General features: G+C 35.9%; 1 protein-coding gene across 1 annotated transcript in view; it reads left to right on the top strand.

The window, feature by feature from the left end:
- LOC140135859 (membrane-bound transcription factor site-1 protease-like) overlaps window positions 1-26,593 on the top strand; it is a 169,715-nt gene that overhangs the window by 91,571 nt on the left and 51,551 nt on the right. The gene's annotated exons all lie outside the window — the stretch shown is intronic.

The following is a 26,593-nucleotide window of genomic DNA, read 5'->3' as shown; positions in this document are numbered from 1 at the left end:
GCTCACCTTAAGTTGTTCATCCGAGTGTGATTTATAGCTCACCTTGTAAAATCTGCCAGAGCCTTAGCTTCTTCACAAGTGCGGTTTATAGCACACCTGATTGCTCACCTTAACATTTCAAGGAGTGCTATTAATTGCACGCCTAGTATTTTCAAAACTCAATGCCTGAGATATAAGGAGAGCAGTAGAGAGTGATTGCTCTCGCTATCCTCAAAAGGTAGTCCCTGCTAAGCAGTATAGTGCAAAACATCACAGGTACCGGCTTGCTTGTATTGTTGATGCCAGGCCAGTTGTGCATATTGTACGCAAACACTACCTAGTACCGATGCGTACTAGGTTGTGGCCGCGTATCATCTACATTGGGCAACTCCATTGCGCTAAAAAGGTATATAAACACATCAAAAGAAATAAGTCCCCTTCTGAACATGTCGTCATAACATTGTAAGGTTTCGTTTTGTACCAATAAAACTAACTTTTAAATAATTATATGACTGTTTACTAAGTGCTGTGTGAAAATGAGAGATTTCCATGACTTCAGGGCTGAATGAGCCTAAATTGAAGGCAAAAACTGCCCTTTTCAAAAGTCACAAAGTAGGCCTATGCTTGTCACAAAAGTTGATTCATGGCTTGTTACTAATGGAAAACCCCATGTGTTTGAGTGCAGATTAAAATCCTCACCAAGTGAACATTTACTGTAATGTGTATCGATTCTTGATCATTCAGCCATGCAAATCCCCTTGGTGCAGAGTTCAGCACAGTGAGTTGTAAGATGGCCAGTTCCATTCCTTGTCTCAATCGCCTTGCAGTTAACAAGCATAGGCCTACTTTGTGACTTTTGGAAAGGGCAGTTTTGTCTTCAATTTGGGTTCATTCAGCCATGAAGTCATGGACATCTTTCATTTTCACAAAACACTTAGTAAACAATCATATAATTATTTCTAAGTAAGTTTTATTGGTACAAAGTTTTACTTTACGATGTTATAACGAAATTTTCAGAGGGGGACTTATTTCTTTTGATGTGTTTAGGACACGAGGTTGGGTGGGTGAAAATATTAAGATAATTTCAATCTTGTTGTTTTATGCCATAAATTGTAATCATAGTGTGTAAAAATTTTGTTTTTGAAAATATTGAAAATAATTTTATGGTATGATAAATTTGTTATTGGGTTCAGCGACAACATGTTATGGCAATTACCATGCACTCAGTGTCATGCGCTCAGAAATATGACACTTCACGCATGGTACAGTAAGTCCCATTACTTCACCCAATAACTAATACTAGTATGTGCTTTGAGTGAATGCAGGCTTGAATCAAGACTACTGTACATTTGAATGTTTTCATTCCCCAGGTTTCATCTGCTAAAGGGCAGGCATTTCTTTTCAAACACACTTTTCCAGAGTTTTATAATTTAACATGGGGAGTGCATCTCTCTATTTGTAGCACTAATTTGCCATAGACGCTAGACGGTGAGATAGATTTCCCCTTTGAATAGCCCATGTCCTGGGTCCAACTTGAATGTGCTATAAATCAAAGGCTTTTAAAAGAATTGAAAAATAAAAATAAATGTTTTAAAAACAGGTATCCAGGCCAGAAGATTTAAGAAATATCTTGGGATTGTGTATATACATTGGACTATTCCATTTAAAATCCACACTACCCCTGTGGAAGATTTAGCTAAAGTCTGTCACAGAGGGAGTATCAACTTTGAATAGAATACACAATTGGGTAACTTCCATTTGAAATACTTTTCCAGTTGTGGAAGATATGGGTGAAGGAATAATACAGGGGGAGTATAGGTTTCAAAATGATTAACTCTGACCAATTATATTTTAAAAACATACTCCCCTTGTGGAAGATATTTCCAAAATCTTCCACAGGGGTAGTGTGGATTTCAACTGAAACAGCACATTGTGGCCAACCAGTGTTCTTGTTTCTCCATTTTGTATCGGAAAGCTTTATCAAGGATAGGTACCGTCATTTGCCATACTTTCAGCTTACAAAGGAAAATGTCATTCCTCGTTCAAGGCACAACATTTGTCTCCGAGTAGAAACTTTCTGGGTAATATTGAAGTGGATTAAGAGGTGCCTATTTGTTGTTCGCCTCTTGGTCCCCCTCAACATTCCTGCTGTGTGTGAACCTAAGGTGTGCTGTGGGTTGCCTGCTCCTGCCCCACTGAATGGAAGGTGCCCAGTCTGTGGTATTTGGTATGGTTACGGTTAAATAAAACAGTGGGTTACAAAATAAAGGAGTTTTGCAGTCTGCGCAGCACAGTAGAGTCACACTGAAAATTGTAAATTTCAGTAGTGTAAAATAAACGGTTGAAAATGCAGTAAGAAAAACAGATGATATTTAGGTTATGCGAGTTTGTTGCCCTTTGCATTGACAATAGCATTCAGGTGTGTGGTAAACAATGCTTGACATGATGGAACGGTTAACCGGCCGGCTCACATTAAGACAAGGGTATCACACTACTAGCTAATTAGCATTCCATTAGTGATTGCACAATGACCAACAGTGTTGCTATAATCAGGGTTGCCATAAGATGCCCTTTTGAGTACAATTTGGCTACTTTTGAGTAGTTCACTGTGCCTCTGAAAGAAATTGCTACGCTTTGTAAAAAAAAGCGCTTCAAGCTGCTGCAGGTACGTGGCAATTTCCGTTTATTGGACCAGAATTGCCAGGTTGTCTAATCACCAAACTGCTGAATTGACCTTTTCAAATGTTTTATGGCTGCTATATTGACTGCTTCAAATACAGTGAAGCATATTCAATCAAGTATATGTCCTCTTGTCCGTCCAGTTGGGTGATTTCTTGCTAAATTCAGTAAAAAAAGTGCCCAAATGTTTGGATTTGTGGTGGAAGGATTTCTCTGAATGAACATTGGCTACATGGTATATGCCCCACAGTTATTTGCACAATTCGAATCTGCCACTGCAAAATCCAACATGGCATTACTCTCAACTTGAGGTGGATACCCTATAGCCCAGTCCAGGACAGCACTACATTGTGATGGCTGCCTTTGGTCTGAAATGTTGTGCTCAATTTAGAATACACTTGGTGATTAATTTGAGTGGTTGCAGCATGTTGAACATGAAAAGGTACCATAAATATCAGGCATAGTGACATTTCATTAAATTTGATGTGATGAGTGGCATTACTTACTGTAGGCAAGGTGTGGGTAGTGTCCGTACCTGTTGGAACTTTGTCCTCAATTTTGATTGCACTTGGTGATTAATTTGAATGGTTGAAGCATGTCCAACATGAAAAGGGATCATAAATATCAGGCATAGTGACATTTCATTAAATTTGATGTGATGAGTGGCATTACTTACTGTAGGCAAGGTGTGGGTAGTGTCCGTTACCTGTTGGAACTTTGTCCTCAATTTTGATTGCACTTGGTGATTAATTTGAATGGTTGAAGCATGTCCAACATGAAAAGGGATCATAAATATCAGGCATAGTGACATTTCATTAAATTTGATGTGATGAGTGGCATTACTTACTGTAGGCAAGGTGTGGGTAGTGTCCGTACCTGTTGGAACTTTGTCCTCAATTTTGATTGCACTTGGTGATTAATTTGAATGGTTGAAGCATGTCCAACATGAAAAGGGATCATAAATATCAGGCATAGTGACATTTCATTAAATTTGATGTGATGAGTGGCATTACTTACTGTAGGCAAGGTGTGGGTAGTGTCCGTACCTGTTGGAACTTTGTCCTCAATTTTGATTGCACTTGGTGATTAATTTGAATGGTTGAAGCATGTCCAACATGAAAAGGGATCATAAATATCAGGCATAGTGACATTTCATTAAATTTGATGTGATGAGTGGCATTACTTACTGTAGGCAAGGTGTGGGTAGTGTCCGTACCTGTTGGAACTTTGTCCTCAATTTTGATTGCACTTGGTGATTAATTTGAATGGTTGAAGCATGTCCAACATGAAAAGGGATCATAAATATCAGGCATAGTGACATTTCATTAAATTTGATGTGATGAGTGGCATTACTTACTGTAGGCAAGGTGTGGGTAGTGTCCGTACCTGTTGGAACTTTGTCCTCAATTTTGATTGCACTTGGTGATTAATTTGAATGGTTGAAGCATGTCCAACATGAAAAGGGATCATAAATATCAGGCATAGTGACATTTCATTAAATTTGATGTGATGAGTGGCATTACTTACTGTAGGCAAGGTGTGGGTAGTGTCCGTACCTGTTGGAACTTTGTCCTCAATTTTGATTGCACTTGGTGATTAATTTGAATGGTTGAAGCATGTCCAACATGAAAAGGGATCATAAATATCAGGCATAGTGACATTTCATTAAATTTGATGTGATGAGTGGCATTACTTACTGTAGGCAAGGTGTGGGTAGTGTCCGTACCTGTTGGAACTTTGTACTCGATTTTGATTGCACTTGGTGATTAATTTGAATGGTTGCAATGTGTTGCACATGAAAAGGCACCATAAATATCAGGCATAGTGACATTTCATTAGATATGATATAATGAATGGCATGACTTTTAGCAAATCTCTTCTAATTATCCAATCCTGTGGGAACTGTATGTTCAATTTTGATTGCACTTGATACTTAATTTGAGTGGTTGCAGCATGTTGAACATTTAAAGGGTTTGTAAATATCAGACATAGTGACATTTATTAAATTTGATTTGAAGAGGGGCATGACTTTCTTTAACTAAGGTGTGTGTAGCAAATCCTTCAGAACCTCCTGTAATACTTATTCTTTTTTAACTATAAGATACAGTTTAATAGTTTGAACCTTTAACTTCAATTTCAAATGGACTGACTGAGAGATAGCAGTGGAGTATCGACTCCATTATTAGTAACATATTCTTCAAACACGTTTTCTCGGAAACGTATTTTGCCCTTCACGTACATCACTATGTGTTGCGACCAACAATTTAATATAGGCCCTAATGAATGACATGACTTTCTTTAAGCAAGGTGTGGGTAGCCAACCTCTTCTTAGTGTCCAAACCTGTTGTAAATTTGTGCTCAATTTTGATTGCACTTGGTGATTTATTTGAGTGGTTGCAACGTGTTGAACATGAAAAGGCACCATAAATATCAGGAATAGTGACATTCATTAAATTAGATATAATGAATGGCATGACTTAAAGTGTACGTAACATATTGAATGGCACAAAATTATTAAGTTATAATGTACTCTTACTATGTGTGTGGGTTCTGTTTTGAAACTCTGGTATAAAAAAATGTTGTAGTGTTCCTTTTTTTTAAATTATGGGTCCCACCTCTTCCTGTCGAACTTAGTAGGATTGTTTTATTTGGATATATGCTGTGAAAATAGTGAAGAAAAACATTTGGTACATCTAGTAAATCATCAAGTGCAATCAAAATTGAGCACAAAGTTCCAACAGGTTCGGACACTACCAACACCTTGCCTACAGTAAGTCATGCTGCTCATCACATCAAATTTAATGAAATGTCACTATGCCTGATATTTATGGTCCCTTTTCATGTTGGACATGCTTCAACCATTCAAATTAATCACCAAAATGCAATCAAAATTGAGGACAAAGTTCTAACAGGTACGGACACTACCCACACCTTGCCTACAGTAAGTCATGCTGCTCATCATATCAAATTATGTCTAATTTAATGAATGTCACTATGCCTGATATTTATGGTCCTTTCTCATGTTGGACATGCTTCCACCATTCAAATTAATCACAAGTGTATTCTAAAAATAGTAGATAAAGTAGAATCGTAGATAGGCCTATGGTAGGTTTACATTTTGTAAACAAGTCTGATCTTGCTTTACAATTTATGACAATTTTATGCTGGTATTAAAATACACGGTATCAGTGCAAAAAGGCTGTAAGTGGGCCACTGGTGATTACAACAGCTGGTGCAAAAGCCATAATATTAACCCTAACCCAACCCATGTTTTTTTGTGATATTGGAAAGGAAAGAAGAAATGAAAAATGAGAGAAGATGAACAAAGAAATCACTTGGTACCTCCAGGATTCAAACCTCGGACCCCTCGCAAAAGGAAAATTGTCTTTTTTGTACATAGATTTTACGGTGCAAAAATCGTTGGACCCTGTACATGGCCAATCAACACTTTTCCCACACGGGCCTCGCCTATGCCTAAGAAAATCATGCACGCACACAATTATGAATACTGTGGTTCAGTGGGCAGATTTCACTAACTCTTATGACAACTATTGCGAATTCAAAAATCTTTTCCCACTGTTTTTGTATGAAAAGGGAACAGATAAAAAAGTGTTAAATTAGTGTGGAATTCCAAAATCTTCTTCAGGGATGGGTGGTTTTTAAAATGGAATAGTCCATTGATGTTGATCAGTTCTCACCTGTAGAAAATCTGGCATTCATCACAGATTGAGTGTAATGGAACTTGACATATTCGTGCCAAACTATACAGTGGATCTCATGTGCATAATGCACCCTGTAATCACAGATTTAGATTTGTGGAGTTCCTTGAATTAGATGTGGAACAGCCTAAAGGGTAGACGAGTGCCCGCATGGCATTGGAGCATGCCTCCTTAGTGATGTAACGACGTATTTTCGACAAGTTCCATAAGATGAAATTGATAGACTTGCACACAGATGTTACATGAGCACACAGTGTCATTGCAGAATCAAAATGAACACCCAAGTTCTTGATTATGGATGTAGGAGTGATTTCGGCCTCACCAATCTGAATCTTTGTGTCAGCAAGTCTGTACATATTGTGGGGAGATGATGCAATAAAAAACTCTGTTTTTGAGTCATTCTACCAAATCACAACAGTTTAAAAAAGTAGCTAACCTTAAGTGTGCACCAGTTGTATCAGAACATTCAAATGATCTCATTTGCATAATGCACCCTGTCACAATCCATTTAGATTTGGGGAGTGATTTGACTTGAGACCTGAACAGCTTTCAGTGTGCATCAATTTTTCGCAGAATATTCAGTTGATCTCATTTGCATAACAGCAATGCTGGTATCTCATTAATTTTGAATGGAGGTTGACAGCTTCCAATATGCGCCACATTTGTGTGTATACAATGTGCGGATATGAAAAATGTAAAAACTAGGGCAGCACATTCTATTCAATATTAATGCCCTGCATGCTACTAGCCATAAGCTTCAACATAACAAAATATCAAGAGCTATCTTAAGAACCACTGAACCAATACTAGGCTTGTTTGTACTCATTTTAATGCATTTTTCAAGCTGATTCCAAATATGGTCATGAAAATTTACAATTCTGAATTTTTTGTAAAAAAAATTGAAACTTGTCGTCTGCAGTCGACACACGCATGGAAAGTAAAAAGTGGTTAATTTTACTGTTTGAAATCATACATGTCCTCATTTCTATATTCATGAACGAACTCATCCTTTTTCATTTAAATAATAATTTTGTAGGCTTAGCATCCTTTATTGCAATCATGTCATACAGTAAAAGAATTAAGGTACCAGTTACTTTCACCCCTGTATATCCTAAACAAAGACAGATATTTCATAATTAGAACCAACATCCAATAGCTGCATCTTTTAGCTAAGGTACAGGTATTGGCTACTGCTTTAATTATGAAAATATATTCTAGTTGAAACCCTTGCACCCCCTATTGAAGAAATGACCATAATCTTCCATACAGGGAGTGTGAATTTCAAATGGGGTGACTCTGTTTGAAAACTACGCTCCCTGTGTGGAAGCTTACGTTCATAGTATGTGCTCCATATGGGGTATATGAATTTCAACTGGAATACCGTAAAAATTCGATAATCAGCATATGTGCTTGCTATCGAACGCTTTTAAAACATGCAAACATGAAGAGCCCCATCCACAAAATTGTAAAGGGTTTTGAGCAAATCATTGATACACAGTTATATACGAACAAGTAAACCTGCAAATGTGTATCTCAACCCCATTAGCTCAGTTGGTAAAGCGCCAGACTTTGGTACAATTTCATGTTTTGAAAAACGCTTGATAGTAAGCACATTTGCTAACTATCGAGTTTTTATGGTAGCCCAATTACCTTTTGTACTTTTGTACTCATCCATCAGTAACATGATAATTTCCAAACCTAAATTGATTCAACATTGTGCCCTATTATTTTGTGCAACTTGTTTTTCCCATAGCTAATTTTCGTTATCAAACAAACTTCCCTCTGAGATAATTGGGAGATTGTCGGTGATTTTTCATCATTGCAAACAAACCTACAGACTATATCCGGAAAATGACTTCCAAATTAGGTCATACGAGGATGATTTCCAAATAGAATTAGTAAGTACAGTTTTGTGAAGTCATAGCCCTAGCTATAATGGCAAATTGCAATCCCTGATGTATGTCTCATTCTATTGGTCTACCACTCCTGTTAATACACTCGTCCATCAGATAAGTGGGTTGGCACACCACTAACGAAGAAAACCTGTCAGATTTCCCTATTCTGAGTTGCACAATTAGACCACATAATTATGTGTTATATCAGGCATTTTTTTGGTTTGTTTGAATGGTGGTGTACCTTAACTTTTCAACTAATTTTCTCTAAAGTTCTAATAACTACCCCTGTGATATAATTAGAAATATAATTGATACACAGCACCTGCAGATGTTGGGGCAATGAGGACCTTAGGCTTCTTTTGTAGATCTCACAAAAATAAAAATTAAGTATGTTCCTGAAGTATTACAATTCCTTGTACATTGTGGAAAAAATGATTTGTCATTCTTGTATGGAAATTGCAGATGTATAGAACACAATTATGTTCCTTGGAGCCTCTCCAATTCAACATTTTCTGACTCTGTTTAAAAACTACACTCCATGTATGCCGGTCATGGTATGTGCTCCATATGGGGGTGTATGGATTTCAACTGCAATGTCCCAATTTCCTTCTGTACTTTTGTCCTCATCCATCAGTAACATGATGATTTCCAAACCTAAATTGATTCAACATAGTGCCCTATTATATTGTGCAACTTGTTTTTCCCATAGCTAATTTTCGTTATCAAACAAACTTCCCTCAGAGATAATTGGGAGATTGTCGGTGATTTTTCATCATTGCAAACAAACCTACAGACTATATCCGGGAAATGACTTACAAATTAGGTCATAGCAGGATGATTTCCAAATAGAATTAGTAAGTGCAGTTTTGTGAAGCCATAGCCCTAGCTATAATGGCAAATTACAATCCCTGATGTATGTCTCTTTTTATTGGTCTACCACTCCTGTTAATACACTCGTCCATCAGATAAGTGGGTTGGCACACCAATAACGAAGAAAACCTGTGAGATTTTCCTATTTTGAGTTGCACAATAACCACATAATTATGTGTTATATAAAACAGGCATTTTTTGTTTTTCGTTTGGTTCAAGGGAGGTGTGATTTTTTTGACCGATTTCGAAATAGGAATTATGTCATGACAAAAATTGTGTTGTTTCGATTAATGAGGGCAAAATATTCTTGAAAAGTTCGAATAAAGCAAATATTACACTATTAATTGTGTAATATGGTAGAAATGTAATCACTCAGTGAAACATTCATGGATTCTTCCATTACACTAATAGACAGTTATGGCGAGTCAGAGCTGAGCAATGCCTAGCGGTGTTTGCACTCACAGACCTGAAACTTTGCCTCTTTTTTTTATTCCTGAAATTTATGCATTATTTAATATTTTCAGCCCAATTTGAGCTTTTTAAAGCATGATTTTGCAATATTTTCCTCTTTTTTAAAGCATTTTCCTCTTTTTTCACAAATGGTCAGTTTCAGGTCTGTACTCAAAATATTGAGACAAATAAAACTGACACACAAGGGGAAATGGTATGGTTTCTATAAATTTCTACCCCATTTATATGATTTTTCTGGAGAGGAAAATTCCCAAAACTTTCAATTTCTGACACTATTGGTCTTTTGGAAAGATAAATGCAATTATTTCCTTCCTTGACTCATTTTCTATTCACTGTTGTAGTCATAACTTGTTAATGTTTACTGTTTCATGCCTAGTTTTCACACCTGTTAGCAACCAACCCCCATTGACTTTGTGTTGTGATCATTTTGATTGTGGTTCTGAACACAGATATCGTGAACAAGTTGACCTGGCAATGATTGATTTTAACGCCACACTTGTAACAACTTGTAACTATTAAGAAGTACTCTGCAGTTTTTTGGTTTAGTGGCTTTAAAAGGGGCCAGTCACCCACCTTTGCGCAGTATTTTTTTGTAAAATGTGCAAATGTCACTATCCAAGCCCTTAAACAGGGAAAATATGGCTCCTGTCCTAGGCTGCCATCCCACTTGTTTAATATTTGTACAACATCATAATAACATTCTGTATTACAATTAAGAGTCAGGGTAACAATATGGTAATTCTTGTAATCACTATGATAAAAACACTGAACACATTACTTATATTGGCTTGTTCACTGGTGGTGTGGCGTGTTGAGGCTTATTACGGATTGGGACTGTGTCCTATACATGTTTGACATTTAAATTATCCATCTTTGTTCTGTTTGCACTCTGGTATTTCAGACCATTTTAAAGGGAGAACAATGCATTTCTCGCAGCACCTTGCATAATGGGTTATTCCTGTTGATATCCTTACACCCCCTGTGGAAGATGTGTCCTTAATCTTCCAACACTGGGAGTGTGAATTTCAAATAAGATTACCTGAGTGGGTGATTCCATTTGAAAGCTACACCCCCTCTGCGGGAGATTAAGGTTGTGTCTTCCATAGGGGGTGTAAGGATTTCAACTGGAATAGCCCAATGCTTGGATAGGATCCTGAAGTAAGGAGGTCAGCAATGCCCAAACTGCCAAACTCTCCATGAATGACCATCAGGGCTTGAATTTCAGGGAGGCCACTGAGGCTATTGCCTGCCCTTTTTCAGTTTTGGCCTTGATGCCCTTGATCTCTCCAGGAATGACCACTATGATTATGTTGTCAACAAGGAAAGCTACCTGTTATCCTGGTGTATGATATAACATCGTCTTTCTAGAAAGTGATGATTTTGATACCTTGATAGATATCCCTGTGGATTGATGTTTGACTTATTTTTGGTCGCTCCCAGTGGATAGACCCTGGTAATGACCTTAATGCTGAAGCACAAAGCCTTTAGCACACCTGTTTGATCATCCTATTTGTCTTATGTGCAAAAACTGTTGAGGGACTTCAACAACCTTTTACTGCCAGATGCCATTACCACTTTGGCTTCAAAGCATATTACATGGAGAAATTTGGTAGTCGCCTGTTTCACAGCCGAATGAAATGAATGAATGTTTGATCCTAGTGGATAGGCCCCAAGTAATGACTCCCTGCTTTTTGCCTAAGCGAAAGGAAGGAAAGAAGAAAGAAGATATAGAGAAAAGTTGATTTCCCCAACCGTGATTCGACCCACCGACCCCTCGGGTGCCAACCAGCAGAACGGGTATGGGGTAGCAAGCCAAGCTTGTGACCAATGGTTCCTGCATGTATGTAGTTTGGCAGGATAATATGCAATCAGAGCACATGGGATGCGTGGTCTTGCAATCGCTTCATGCTGTATGGTTTTGTATGGTCTATTTATAGCATTAGTGCTAAAGCACAACAGTGTCTACTTTCACTCTGTGAGTCTGCGAACCATGTCCAATGTCTTCGAACATGTGTACGTTGCGGAAGGTTGATTCAGTGTCCATGGAGATGAATGTTGGGTTTCATTTTTCAATATTTAATTGACAGAAAGTGTTATAAAATACGCACATTTTTTCTTTCTTGTGCATTAATTAGACAAACTTATATCGGTATTGTTGCTTGAGTAATTACAATGTCATTTCCCCAGGGTAATTCCTCTCTCAACTCACCATGGACCACAATGACCTCATCCCAATGGCATAGTTCAATAACCTCAATGAAACAATCATAGTGCAAATTTGACCTCATGTTACAGAGTATGAGTTTTTGTACCCAAATTTTTATGGGTCATTCAATGAATGTGTAAATGTATTGGGGTTAAAGAACTGTGCCCTGATAGATTAGCATGTTGTGGATCCTAGCGACAGCAACAGGTAGAATGCAGTTTATAACCAATGAACAATATACTTTACCACCAACATGTCTTTGCACAGCATCACTATATATTGATGGCTTTGTGCAAAAAGGACCTATCTGAAATAGCTGCCGTGTAGACATTTGACTATTTCTGCATTCTATATATTGTGTACATGTAATAATATGACACCTGGCAGCTATTGTTGTTGGAACCACCAACATGTCCTTGCACAGCATCACTATATAGTGATGGCTTTATGCAAAAAGGACCTATCTGAAATAGCTGCCCTGTAGATATTTGACAATTTCTGCATATAGATATTGTGTACATCTAGAAATATTACACCTGGCAGCTATTCCAGATGGCACCATGTTGCATTATAGCTCCTGGATTATCACCTTCGTTGACATTTGAAATTCAAGAGGTAGTTTGAGACTCTAGAGCTCAAATTAGACACCTTTGTTTTAAAGGTTATGCCAAGAAGTAACTTAAAGGCTTTGTCCCATCAGACACTGACAAGCATTGTTTGCCTGAGTGATACTTGTCTTTGTCTTTGGGAATGCCAGCTTAGTGTGATGACCTTTAAAAGGTTTAAATTTTTTAGTTGTTCTGAACCAACACAAGCAAGCAACTCTGAAGCACTGGATATTTATATGAAACCATTTTTAGATACAATTTAGTAACCATTCTGTAAATTATAAGTTGTTTTATGAAAGAAACAAATGACACTTTGGTTTATAAAATTAGCTGATTTAAGATGGCTGATTTTATGCTAAACCTATTTTTTCTCCTACTCCCACACTATATTCTTACGTTTGTGTTAATGCCTGTCATTGTATTATTTGAATTGTAATTGTCATGCCTTGAGTATATATTGACGTTGCAATTTTCTTTTTTAAGTTCTTCTTTTTTCAATTGGTTTTGGTTTTATAATTATCATTGGACTAGGTTTTACCCACAAGCTGCCCTTAATTCCAGGAGTGGCACCCCATATTCTTAAAACGCCATCTTCATACTGCTTCAAATCGCACTTTCTCATATACTGCTCTCAAAACATGGAATGCTCTCCCAAAGTCTGTCGGAAAATCTGATTCTATCTCAAAGCTCAGTTATTTATGCATTAATTGTCTTTTTATTCCATTGTTCCTGTTGTTTCTTGTGTTTCCAAGCGCATCCTTCTTGATGTAGATGTGCTATATAAATGCTTGTAATGTAATGTAAAAAGTTGTACATTATTATCGTTATTTTCCTATTAAAATTTTTTATATAGATTACTACTACTACTACTACTACTACTATGCTAGCAATTTTCAGTTGATAAAATAAAATTCAAAATGGCTGTTTACAACATCCCTTTAAGCTTATGTAGTTGCAACAGCAAGAGGTGTACAGTAATACGCATCACTGGCTCGCTAGTCTAAATGCCTTATTGACAATATCAGTATTTTCATTATCATTCTCTCCACTTGTTTCTCATTTTCTTAATGGCATGGGTAATGATGGTAGGCTTGTCTGTTACGCTTCCGTGAATTTCGTTATTGGGGCTCCTTTGTTGTTGATATGCACAGCATTTCTTCACTTTTTTTTGTGCTTAGTAGTAAGGAAGGTATTATTAAAAAATTGTGAGCTTGCGCCCAGAGAATAGATTAGTATACATTTTATTTCAATCAATTTGTTATTTTTTGTCATTATTAAAATGACTGTATAATCTGTCATGCAGAAATTGTTGAAAATTGGATGTACAATGGTAAATGCATGTTTCTTTCCTGTCTGTAGTATTGATGCTCTGAAAAATGCAATTATCTGAGATTCTAACCATACTCTAGGGAGGTGTAGATCAAACATTAATGATTCTATTAAATAATATTACGTCCGGTTATTTGAACTGTAGATTTGGCTATGAATAATGTTGTTGTGTTGTCTTCAGTAGATAGCAAGGTGATTTAGTAGACAGCAAGTTTTTGTGCCTTAATGTTACTGTGCTATCTTCAGTAGATAGCAGATTATTTAGTAGACAGCAAGACTGTGTGATGCTATTGTCAGCAGATAGCAAGGTGATTTAATAAACAGTAAGGTTCATGCATTAGGTTATTGTGCCATCTGTACTATCTTCAGTAGATAGCAAAGTTACTGTGCATTATTTTATTGTGCTATATTCAGTAGATAGCAGGTGATTTAGTAGACATCAGGACTATGCATGGTGTTATTGTGCTATCTTCAGTAGATAGCAAGGTGGTTTAATAAACAGTAAGGTTTAGGCCTACGTGTTATTGTGCTATCTTCAGTAGCTAGCAAAGTTATTGTATTTTGTTTTATTGTGATATCTTCAGCAGATAACAAGGTTATTTAGTAGACAGCAAAGCTGTGCGCAACATTATTTTGCTATCTTCAGAAGATAGTGAGGTTATTTTTAAATAACAATTTATTATTATTTAATAATAATTTAATAATAATTTAATAATAATTTATTAAAATAGATAGCAAGGCTATGCTTAATGTTATTGTGTTACCTTTAGAAGATAGAGAAGTTATTTAGTAGACAGTAAGGTTTATGCATATCTTCAGTAGGCAGCAAGGTCATTTAATAGGCAGCAGAGCCATGCATTATGTTTTTATGATATCTTCAGTAGACAGCATAGCTCTGCATTAGATTAGTGTGCTATCTTCAGTACATGGCAATGTTATTTAGTAGACAACAAGACTATGTTGTTATTTTGCTATCTTCAGTAGATAGCAAGGTGATTTACTAGACAGTAAGGTTCATGCATTAGGTTATTTTGCTATCTTCAGTAGATAGCAGGTTATTTATTAGACCGCAAGGATCATGCAGGCTGATATGAATGGTGACATAGACCAAAGAGTGCAGACTACAAAATGCACCCAAATTATGCTGTATCATATCATGTAAGGTACCTCCTCTGGGTAAAACAGTTAGGCTAGGCCAACCTAGTGAAATTATTGCATTTGCATTTCCCCAGCTGCATTTCATTCATATTTTTTAATCATGTAAAATATTTAGAATCATTAACTAATAGTAAAATATGCTGGTTGTGGATTTGAGCTCTGTCACGTTTTTCAGTTGGAAGTTATCCAATTGTGTCTTCTATTTGAAACCCATACTCCCTCTGTAGAACACTAAGTAAATCGGCTTCAGTGTGGATTTCAAATGGAATAGCCCATTTAGTGTACAAGTCTATATAGAAATTTTGAAAGCAAAAATGTTTGATATTGTTGCAGTGTGAAAATTATTCATGAACAAGTCATCACTTTTCTATGTTTTTTTATGTTGCTCACAAAAACTATTGGTACATTTAAATAGGAAGCAATTTATTAATTAAATTAAATTAAATTAGAAAATGAACTTTTTGAATGGATGGGCAAATTTGATCTGCACATTTTGATATGTCACTTAATACCATTATGACTTGTTGTGCATGGTATAGCAATTTGCACTATAAAAGGTAAAATTTTGAAAAAAAAAAGACAAATGCAGCTACTTGCTTCCAAAGCCCTTTGCCGCCCATTTGAAATGGGTTATGAGGCTTTGCACTGTGTTCACCATTGCATTGGCATGTTGGAAAGAAAAGACAATGGATTAAGATTTGCCTAACGGTGCACATGGGCTTCTTTACAGTCAGGTAAATTAGAGAACTCCCTGCTCTGAAAATCCCAATAAGAACTAAGAGTTTGTGTTCGTATTTGCTGGTGGGATTTTTATGTGACTGCACTTTCAGCTTGTGCCTAAAATTCCAATTATGTCAAGGGAGCCCATATGTGATGCGCCATAGGCAAATTTTTTCCAGTATTGTCATTTTTGAAACTCGACTTGTTGTCAATTAAATGGATACAAAATGACTAAATTAAGTTACATTTTTACAAGTAAAGGATCACAATGCATAGAACATATTTATTTATCCAGTGAATCATTAAATTATTTTATTTTTATCTTCTTAAAGATAACGCCTCTTTTAAAAGTAACTGCGAAACTGAAAAAATTTCATCATAGTTTGCTTATTCCCGTCGAAAAAAAGCCAGTTTTTCAGTGTAACCATACTTTTTTGTGAGCAGTGTAGTGTGAACCTCTACTACTCCAGTACGTTCTCCCTAAACTTTCAGTCAGTCATTTTAGAAAGGTGAAATCGTGCTTAGGAATAAGTTATCTTGTCTTGTAGGAGTTCAGTAGCCTTCTTAATCCATGTAAAAGCCTCTGGGCTTTGTAGTGAAAAGATTCAATCACTGGTAACTTGAGACTCTACTATGCAGACTTACACTATGGACCACAATCACCTCATCCCAATGACATAGTTCTCTAACCTCAATTAACAATCATAGTGCACAATTTGACCTCAAGTTGCAGAGTATGAGTTTTTGTACCTACATTTTCAAAGGTCATTCAATGAATGTACAAATGTATTGGGGTTAAAGAACTGCACCCCTGATAGATGAGCATGTTGTGGATCCTTGTGTTACATGTAGCAGTTACTGAATAAAATGTATTTAAAAATTGATATGTCGTGGTAGATTATCATGTTACTCTTTGTCTTTGCATGCTAAAGCTAATTTATTCTGCACATTTGTTAATTAATAAGACAAGTAAAAGGTTAAAGAGGCTCCAGATGACAAACCATGTGGTGAGATTCTAAGTTGCACCAAAATAAAATTAACATAATGGCATTACATTACTTGATCAAGAACACTATATTGACTCTAGATTAAAATAATAAAATACAAAGAAAGTAATCATTAATGTTGGGAACAGTATCTCAATGTTCTCAGTGCTGACAGAGGGCCAATTATTTTAGCAAAAATACATCAAAAACAAGACTTAAGATGCCTAAACAACCTTTTAAGGAAAAATTATTTCAGCAGGTGGACTAATTGGTTTCCATGGTTTAAGTGTGAAATGTTTCAGGCCAAGAGGCATCATTAGATGCCTCTTGAGGCCAAGAGGCATCATTAGTACTATAAGCATGTCCACACATCAGAATTTTTGCTTAAGCAATACACTTGTCGAGTACAAACTTGTGGGAAATCCACCGTGTCGCGAGGTTTCCAATCCCTAAGTTTGTCCACAAATTTATCCCCAATTGAGGGGACTTTGCAATTTCTCTGAGCTTAACCTATGACCTTGATTTAATATGGTTTAAATCTGCGGGCCACTAGATAGGTCACAGTAAGCTTCCAGTTGTAATTCCAAAGCTGATGTTGTATTATGCTATCTTCAGTAGATAGCAAGGTGATTTAATAGACAGTAAGGTTCATGTATTTGTTATTTTGTAAATTAAATCTAATACTGGAACTAATTTGCAACTCACTTTGCTACGTTGCGTCCGAAAACATCGGACTTCGTCAGGCATCTGATTGAAGATGTTGTGATGACGTCAGATGTTGTGACGTCAGACGGCGAGGAATGTCTCGCAACGCCGGGTCCCATGCACGTGACAACTGGAAGCGGAGTCCCCCTTTTCTGTTAATGGCGGGATCCTCCACTCTCTCCCATATGGATTCTCTGACACCTCGCTCAAACCACTTCTCCTCCTTATCTAGAATAACCGCTTCCTCAGGGTTGAAGAAATGTTCAGTTTTCTTGTTGCAGTGGTTGTGCTGACGTCACAACATCTGACGTCATCACAACATCTTCAATCAGATGCCTGATGAAGTCCGATGTTTTCGGACGCAACGTAGCAAAGTGAGTTGCAAATTAGTTCCAGTATTAGATTTAATTTACAAAATAATGTTTTGAACTACTGGATGAATAATCTACACCAAGTTCATGTATTTGGTTATTGTGCGCTATCTTCAGTAGATAGCTGGGTTATTTTGACAAAATATGTAAAAATAAGAAATTTTTCTATAAGGCTATATCAATAAAAAGTGTGACGGCAGTCTGCTCACTTGGGTCACTGCTGTGTATGTATTTCTATTGAAGATAGCATTTAGGGTCTTACCCATAATGTCATCAGGCATCGCGAAAAAGCCCAAAATTTCAGTCTTCAATGGAGTCATGTGGACACGCAGTCATGACTATGGAATCGCAATTCTCGACTGCGCTGATCCTCGAGAATTCTACATTTGTATGACCGTCTGAATACGCTTATTGGATGTTAGGGTAATTAAAATGAGTTAGTGGAAGACTGGTAATTACTTAGCAGCAAGTTTTAGTTATCAAGTGTGAAATACTAGTAGTTCAAAGAGGCATTTCTCTGTGGCCACTGAGTGAGTATATATAGTGGGTAATTCATATGAGGCAATGGAAAGGTACTTTGTTATTTATTTGGGTATGATGTTGTCAGGAGGTGGCTACATCCAGGCAAGTATGGCAGTTACCTCATTGTTTTTATGATAGATAAAGGAACCAGCACCCCCGGCCAGCACCTATGCAAGCAACAAGTTAAAGGCCCAAATTGGAAAATTTCATTTCCCAGGGAAAGATCAGACAGCAGGCCAGACCATGGCCAGATGGTAACATGAGTAGGTTTATTTCACCTTGAAGGCATGGATAATATTGCAAGTGTGGCCTAACTTTTCCATGTGTCACGAATTCGTAGGACTACAGCTGGTATTTACTAGTCAGTTTTATATACTCTCATTTCCACATGTTGTTTCTAGCTGTGGCTTTAAGGTTTTCACTGGCAGCAGACTACGGTAATTTAATACTATAGAACAATAAGAAGAAGAGTTATTAGGGTAGAAATCTAAATTAAGGTACATGTAGGACATGCAGAGACCTATATGAATAGAAAACTTTAAAGGCACACCATTTCGACTGCTTAATCCCCTGAGCACTACCTGCTGATCTAACACTGCCTCTGATTGGTCAATTTACATGATATCTTCACTTTAATCACCAATCAGAATGGAGCTTTGCAAATAATTCACCCCAATTTTTTTCGTGTTGTGAAATTATTCTAACAATGTTGTTGATTGGTCCAATTGATAATGAAAACTTCTTTTTGGCCAATCGACACGTAGTTCTCAAGAGCACAAAAAGGTTAACTGGTAAGGTTAAATAAACGTAGTTAACCCTTTTTTCTAGGCACCCATGCATTTAGCTTTTTTTTTGCGCTCCAAGCAGTCTAGATATACAACCCCTATAAATCCAAAGTAACATTCACTTATGCATCAGCTACCCATATGAGCCAGCCACTTGGTTTAACCATTTTTTTTTGTAATAAAGAATGATACCATAACCATGATAACGGGGTAATACACTGATAAATCTGAAATGACACGTTGAATAAACTACTCGAAGCATTCATATCGGTTTTGATATATTTCTGGATGAAGATACCAAGTGCGTATAATAGGGAAAGGGTCCATCAGGGGTGTTTATAATAGCTGCATTGGATTTTCAAAATGGTGGTATGCTTGAATCATATCTTAAAAGGGCGTTGTAGAACCTTGATATAGTGAATTGTTTATGAAGATATGACAAGGGCCTCTCAACTGCATTGTCAAAACTCAAGAACCACATGCCCATTTTCAGTTGTTCAATAGCAGTAAAGTTGACTCATATCTTTGAGGGGTTAGATTCTGCTGTATCAACCTAGTATGTTTGAAGCCCTGTATTGCTTACTCCTTATTACCTGTATGAAACTTGTTGAGCAGATTTTAGTACTGGGCTATAAACTGCAGATAAAGTAGTGTCAATTAAAGGATGACTCCAGCAATCACAATATTATTCCTTATATGATAGAAAATTAATTATCAAGCACGAATCACATTGTTTTATTTGAAACAAACTCATATTGACCATAAAAACAAATTAATACAGCCGTCTCTCAACATGCAATATTCAAAATTCCCGGGCGCAAAATTGTCCAGTGCAATGACGTCGCAGTAATACAATGAAGGCCGATAACAATTGAGCACAAGTAACCTGATGACGTCATTGCACTAGACAATTTCGGCGCGGGAGTTTTGAATATACCGTATGGTTAGAGCCGGCTATTTTATTCGCTTTTATGGTCAATATGAGTTTGTTTTAAATAAAACCATGTGATTCGTGTTTGATAATTATTTTTCTAACATATAAGGCATAATGTTGTGATTGTCGGAGACATCCTTTAAGGATGGGGTATGAACGTTTGGACAGTATTTATTTTGGGACATTAGAGCACATCAGACATATCGAATTGCATTCTGAATACGAAGAATGTCATTCTGATATCAAATAATTTTGGTTTTTGAAATTACAATTTAATACACATTTTATGGCAAATCATTAAAATTGATATTTTTGATATTTAACAGTACTTTCGAAGTAAACTTTATAAATCTGATGATTTATACTTAACGTATGTAGGTGGGATGAAATGCCGACGATCAATTGAAAATTTTGAGCTTTCGTATTGAAGATATGGATTTTTTTCCCAAAACACCAAAAAAAATTAGGTCTTTTTGGGAAAAAAATCTATATCTTCAATATGAAAGGTCAAAATTTTCAATTGATTTTCGGCTTTTCCTCCCTGCTACATACACTTTAAGAATATATCATTAAATTTATATAATTTACTTCGAGGACTGTTATATATCAAAAATTTGAAAAATATCAAATTTTTATAATTTGTCATCAAATTTGTATTATAGTGTGATTTTCAAAAATGAAAATTACTTGATATCAGATAGACATGTTTCGTATTCAGAATGCAATTCGATAGGTCTGAGGTGCTCTCATGTCCCACAAAAAATACTGTCGAAACGCAATAAACGCTCATTTTAGATCCCTTAAGTGTAACAGTCTTACACTTAAAGGTCAGGTATGGTATCAAAATGCACATAACAAATTTACCTATCCATAGAAATCTCAAATTGTCACATTGAGTAATAATTTTGTCAAGAAATTGCCCCCCATTTAGTGTAGCAAGTGGCAAGTGTATTTATTTATTTATTTATTTATTTATTTATTTATTTATTTATTTATTTATTTATTTATTTATTTATTTATTTATTTATTTATTTATTTATTTATTTATTTATTTATTTATTTATTTATTTATTTATTTATTTGTTTATTTGTTTATTTGTTTATTTGTTTGTTTGTTTGTTTGTTTGTTTGTTTGTTTGTTTGTTTGAGTTTATTTTACCAAGAGTGTCATTTATTTGAGTTTATTTTACCAGGAGTGCAAATTTCATTGAGGATTTCATTGATATCTCCTTTACTTCACATTAATAACCCAACTACAAGATAAATAATTCATGGCTCATCCCAGCGCTTCCCTAGATAATGCTTTATTCAGATAAATCTCAGTCAAAAAAGCTCTCAATGCTAGTAATGGTACATCCATATGCATTCAAAATTTATATTATACCTGAATATGCAGAAAAAGAAACTACAGGAAAATGGGCCTCTCTAAACCCAGGAGGCACCTACTACCTCCATCATTGTTATATTCTCTTCCCTACCAATCGCAGGCCCCTCAATGGAAGTGGCAGTGGCATGTAATTGAATTTGAGGCATGCTAAGCATGCAACAGGCTTCAAGTTGAATACATGCAAGCCTCTATTTATGCAACACAAGCAAGCAAGAAGTTCCATCAAAAGTCAGTTATTATAAAGTTGGTATCTTGCGTTTTAAGAACTATAGCGAAATATTTTTAAATTGGGAAAAAAATTATGGGTTAATACGCACAAAATGAACAGGTTGAAGATAGCTCAGTCAGATATCGTTGAGAATAATCCGTCTTGAAATAAGCCTTCATAAAATTTCAATTTCTTATGAGAATTTTACCGCTAATTGCAAAATTGATATATCCGATTGTGACTGAAAGGGTTCATGATACAAGATAGCGACTTTAAAATTTGCTTGACAAGTGTCTTGGTCTATTCATCGCATCCAAATTGAAATAGAAGATAGGCGTTGGCATGCCCTTCACATTACATCTCCACTAAGGCCTCATCTCAATTTGGATAGTGGCAATATTGACCAATCAAGTGTTATTTCAGAGGCCTCTCTCAAGTGCACAAACCTAGATGGAATCTCTTGTATGTCGGGGGTTTTACTCTAAACTCCTGAATTAATCAACAGGGGCGGATTTAGAGGGGGCGCACCCGGTGTGCGCCCCCTCTAATTTTTGCAGAGCAGCGCCTGACTATGTGCCGCAGCGGCGTTGGCTTGGCACCCCCTCTATTGAAAATTCCTCGATCCGCCCCTGGAGAGTAAGGCAATAAATATGATGGTAAAATTCTCTTAAGAAATATTAAGTTGGTATCTTGCGTTACTAGAACTATAGCAAAATATTTCTAAATTGAGGAAAAATAATGGGTTAATACGCACAAAATGAACAGGTTGAAGATAGCTCAGTCAGATATCGTTGAGAATAATCCATCTTGAAATAAGCCTTCATAAAATTTCAATTTCTTATGAGAATTTTACCGCTAATTGCAAAATTGATATATCCGATTGTAACTGAAAGGGTTCATGATACAAGATAGCGACTTTAAAATTTGCTTGACAAGTGTCTTGGTCTATTCATTGCATCCAAATTGAAATTGAAGATAGGCGTTGGCATGCCCTTCACATTACATCTCCACTAAGGCCTCATCTCGACTCAATTTGGATAGTGGCAATATTGACCAATCAAGTGTTATTTCAGAGGCCTCTCTCAAGTGCACAAACCTAGATGGAATCTCTTGTATGTCGGGGTTTTTACTCTCAACTCCTGAATTAATCAACAGGCAGAGAGTAAAGCAATAAATACGGCAAGTGGGATGTGTCTTGTAAATTGCATGCAAGTCATTTGTGTACAGGAAAAAGTTGATTGTAGTTTTTTCATGTTATATTTTTGGCCCATCTATGGTGGGTTGGAGGGAGCATGACTGAGTGGTGGTTGCACTCGACTGTTGAGACAAATAAAACTGATGCACAAGAGGAATGATATGGGTTCCATAAAAGAGATCCCAAGGCTTTTGATTATGTGCATGATTATTTTGGGGGATGGGGAAAAGGCTGTGGTATGAACGTTTCAACAGTATTTTTTGTGGGATGCGAGAGCACATCAGACATATCGAATTGTATTCTGAAAATGAGGAATGTCCTTCGGATATCAAATAAGTTTGATTTTTTTTTTAATTTGCGATATAATACACATTTTATGGCAAATTATTAAAAAATGATATTTTTGATATTTAACAGTCCTCAAAGTAAACTTTATAAATCTAATGATATGTACTTTAAAGTGTATTGTGCTGGGATGAAAAGCCGACGATTAATTTAAAGTTTTGTATTTTGTATTGAAGATATGGATTTTTGGCCCAAAAACACAAACAAAAAGTAGGTCTTTTGGGGGAAAAATCTTCAATGCGAAAGATCAAAATTTGTATTATATATATCGCAAATTTCAAAAAATCATTTGATATCAGAAGGACATTCTTCGTATTCAAAATGCAATTCGATATGTCTGATGTGCTCTCATGTTTAAAAAAAATACTGGCCAAACGCTCAATGGAACAAGCTATATGAATATTCTCCTTTACTGAAGAGTGTATGCACTCCATAACTCTTTATGGACTCTAACCATATTCTACTTTCCTTTTCATCATAAACAAAAACTATTTTGGTCAATGTCAAACCAGAACAATAAACATCTATAATATTACAATACTTTTTAGTGTGATTCTCAACAGCTGTGGCCCATAATATTTTATTTCTTTTTTGTTCTAAATATAAACAGATATTATGACCATTATATATTTGTACTTGACATACTAGTCTACATATGTGGTGTAATTATCTTATTCAATCAGGCCTATGTATTGTGAATTGAGAGCAGGGTTGGTGATTTTTTTTATTTAAAAAAATAAATTAGATTAACAAAATTTAAATCAGATGTTTTTTATTTAAATTTGATTAAATGGATACATCGAAACCTGTCATTTAATTAACATAATTTTTAAATCATGTAACCCTGATTGAGACTAAGGCAAACAAGGGGAGCTAAAACCAATAAAATACATTAGAAATAGTATTAAACACACCTCTAAAGCATTTTCCACCCTGATGTGGCAGTGGCGTTAAAGGGTTGAGGCATCTGTTTCACGCGCGCAGCCGCGCACCCATACAGCTTCTTTAAGCGCGTATGTGTACACTACATGTAGCGATTTGTAGCTGCGCCCAATGAAATGCACACTGACGTCACTGCCACATCAGGGTGGAAAATGCTTTAGTAAAAATCCCAATAATTTCTTTCCATGAAAAATGTGTGGCAGATATGGGACGGACTTCCAGGCATATTGGTATAGCTTTGGGTCGCATTTTTCATAAAACTGGTTTAGAGATAGGGTAGGTGATTTTTCAAAATTGTCTTGGAAGAAGTGCAGATTTTTTATTGTTCTCTAGCAAAATTTATAAACATTACAGAAGTGGACAAATGTGACAATTATGAACAGAAATAATCGAAAATTAGTATATTTTTTTAGTGTTTTGTTTGTCAAATTTGGTATATTTTGGGGGCATGCTTTTAGAATTCCAGCCGCATAATCCATGTGGAAGATTCCACAGAGGGAGTATGGTTTTTTCAAATGGAATTGGCCAGGGTTCATTTGTAAACCCACACTCCCCTGGTACAGAATGCCTGTACCTCGATATCGTCTACCACTGGAATGAATATTTCAAATGGAAGTGATCCAGTTGTCTATTCTATTTGAAAACCATACTCCCCCTGAAGACTTTAGCTAAATCATCCACAAAGGGAGTGTGGATTTCAAAGGGAAGAGCCCAGTAATGACAACAAAAGGATCATTACATTTTAACCCCCTAAGCACTACCTGCCGATCTAACATTGCCTCTGATTGGTCAATTACATGCTATCTTCACTTTAATCACCAACCCGAATGGAGCTTTGCAAATAATTCACCCCAATTTTTTGTGTGGTGAAATTATTCTAACAATGTTGCTGATTGGGCCAATTGGTAATGAAAACTTCTTTTTGGCCAATCGGCAGGTAGTTCTCATGGGGTTAAAAATTGCCTTGCAACAAAATCAAAAAGTGCCTAGTTAGGAAGGCAGTCTCTTTTCCCACTTAATTTGATAATGGCTCCTAATGTAATGGCAATAAATGAACAATGCTCTTATTGTTATTATTTCAATGGATATTAAAGATGATTGATCATATCAAAAAGAGACCAGTTTCAAAAATTACATCCAGGGTTGCCAAACCCACGATTTGGTAGCCCAATTGGGCGACTTTTGAAGATTTTCCCAGCCACTTTGGACAATGTTCTGTCCCGTACAAACTGATGGTTAAGAAAAAAATTGGGACTTTTCAACATTGGCTCCGTGACTTCCGATAGTTTCCTGCCCCATAGAAACCAATGGTAAAGAGAAAAATTGGACGACTTTTTCGATTATTTGACCCACGATTTGGGCTGAAATCTTTTGGCAACCCTGGCCTTACAACAAAAGAAGAAAGTGCCTAGTTAGGAAGGCAGTCTCTTTTCCCACTTAATTTAATAATGGCTCCTAATGTAATACCAATAGATCAAAATGTGAACAATGCACTTATTGTTATTATTTCAATAGATATTAAAGATGATTGATCATATCAAAAAGAGACCAGTTTCAAAAATTACAGCATTACTGTAAAAGCTTTGTACTCAGTAGTGCTGTGGTCGGCACCGTTTTTTAATGTCGACATGTCGATATAATTCGTATACCGACGTCGACAGTGTGTCGACAAAAAAAATTTTTTTTTTTTTTTTTTTTTTTTTTAAATTTTCAAAAAATATTTTTGGCCAGAAAAGCAAGTTATATACAAAGTTGGATACAGTTGTATATTTTAATTACTTTTGCTTCTATTGAACAGCTAGCAATGCATACTAATTCAATGTGTCCTGACTGTTCAATAGAAGCAAAGGTAATCAAAATATACAAATTTATCAACTTTGTAAAAAAAATTTTGGCTTTTTTTTTTAGTAGCAGTATTTCTCTGGTTTCCAACCTTGAATAACAAGTAATTTTGGGCCTATAACTTGCTTTTCTGGCCAAAAATATTTTTTGAAAATTAAAAAAAATGTCGGGATACGTGCCGACGTCGACATTATGTCGACATAAGGCATGTCGACCACAGCACTAGTACTCAGGATATGCTTATGTGAAAATAAAACAATTTCACTGTACATTAATTTTGCACTTTTTAAGGCCAAAATAAAACATGTTTATTTCCTGTAGTAGGTCCAAAAAAGTCAAATGCGAAATGCTGTTTGTTTTTTTTGTTTGTTTTTTAATCCATGTCTTGAAATAAAAAAAAATACCCTTTTCGCTGCAAATTGGATTGGGAATTTACAATGGGTTTCTCCAACACACACAAAAAAATCATATTTCTTCATATTCAAAAATATTTATATTGTTTATTTGTTGTGTAATGTGTAAATGTTTACTCCAGTAGTGTTTTATATTACTATTCTAAAAATAATCAATGAAATAATCAATGAAATGTATGTAATGTTATGTATGTATTACTTTGGCATGGAAATAAAATATCTATCTATCTATCTATATTATTTTTTGCGATTTTTCCCGGTTTTTTTTCTTTTTTTTTTTTTTTGTAAGTGAAAAAAAAAAAAATCAAATGCTACATAAGCTGT

Source organism: Amphiura filiformis, chromosome 16 (assembly GCF_039555335.1).
Source record: "Amphiura filiformis chromosome 16, Afil_fr2py, whole genome shotgun sequence".
NCBI lineage: Eukaryota > Metazoa > Echinodermata > Ophiuroidea > Amphilepidida > Amphiuridae > Amphiura > Amphiura filiformis.
This window is presented reverse-complemented; position numbering and strand designations above follow the sequence as displayed.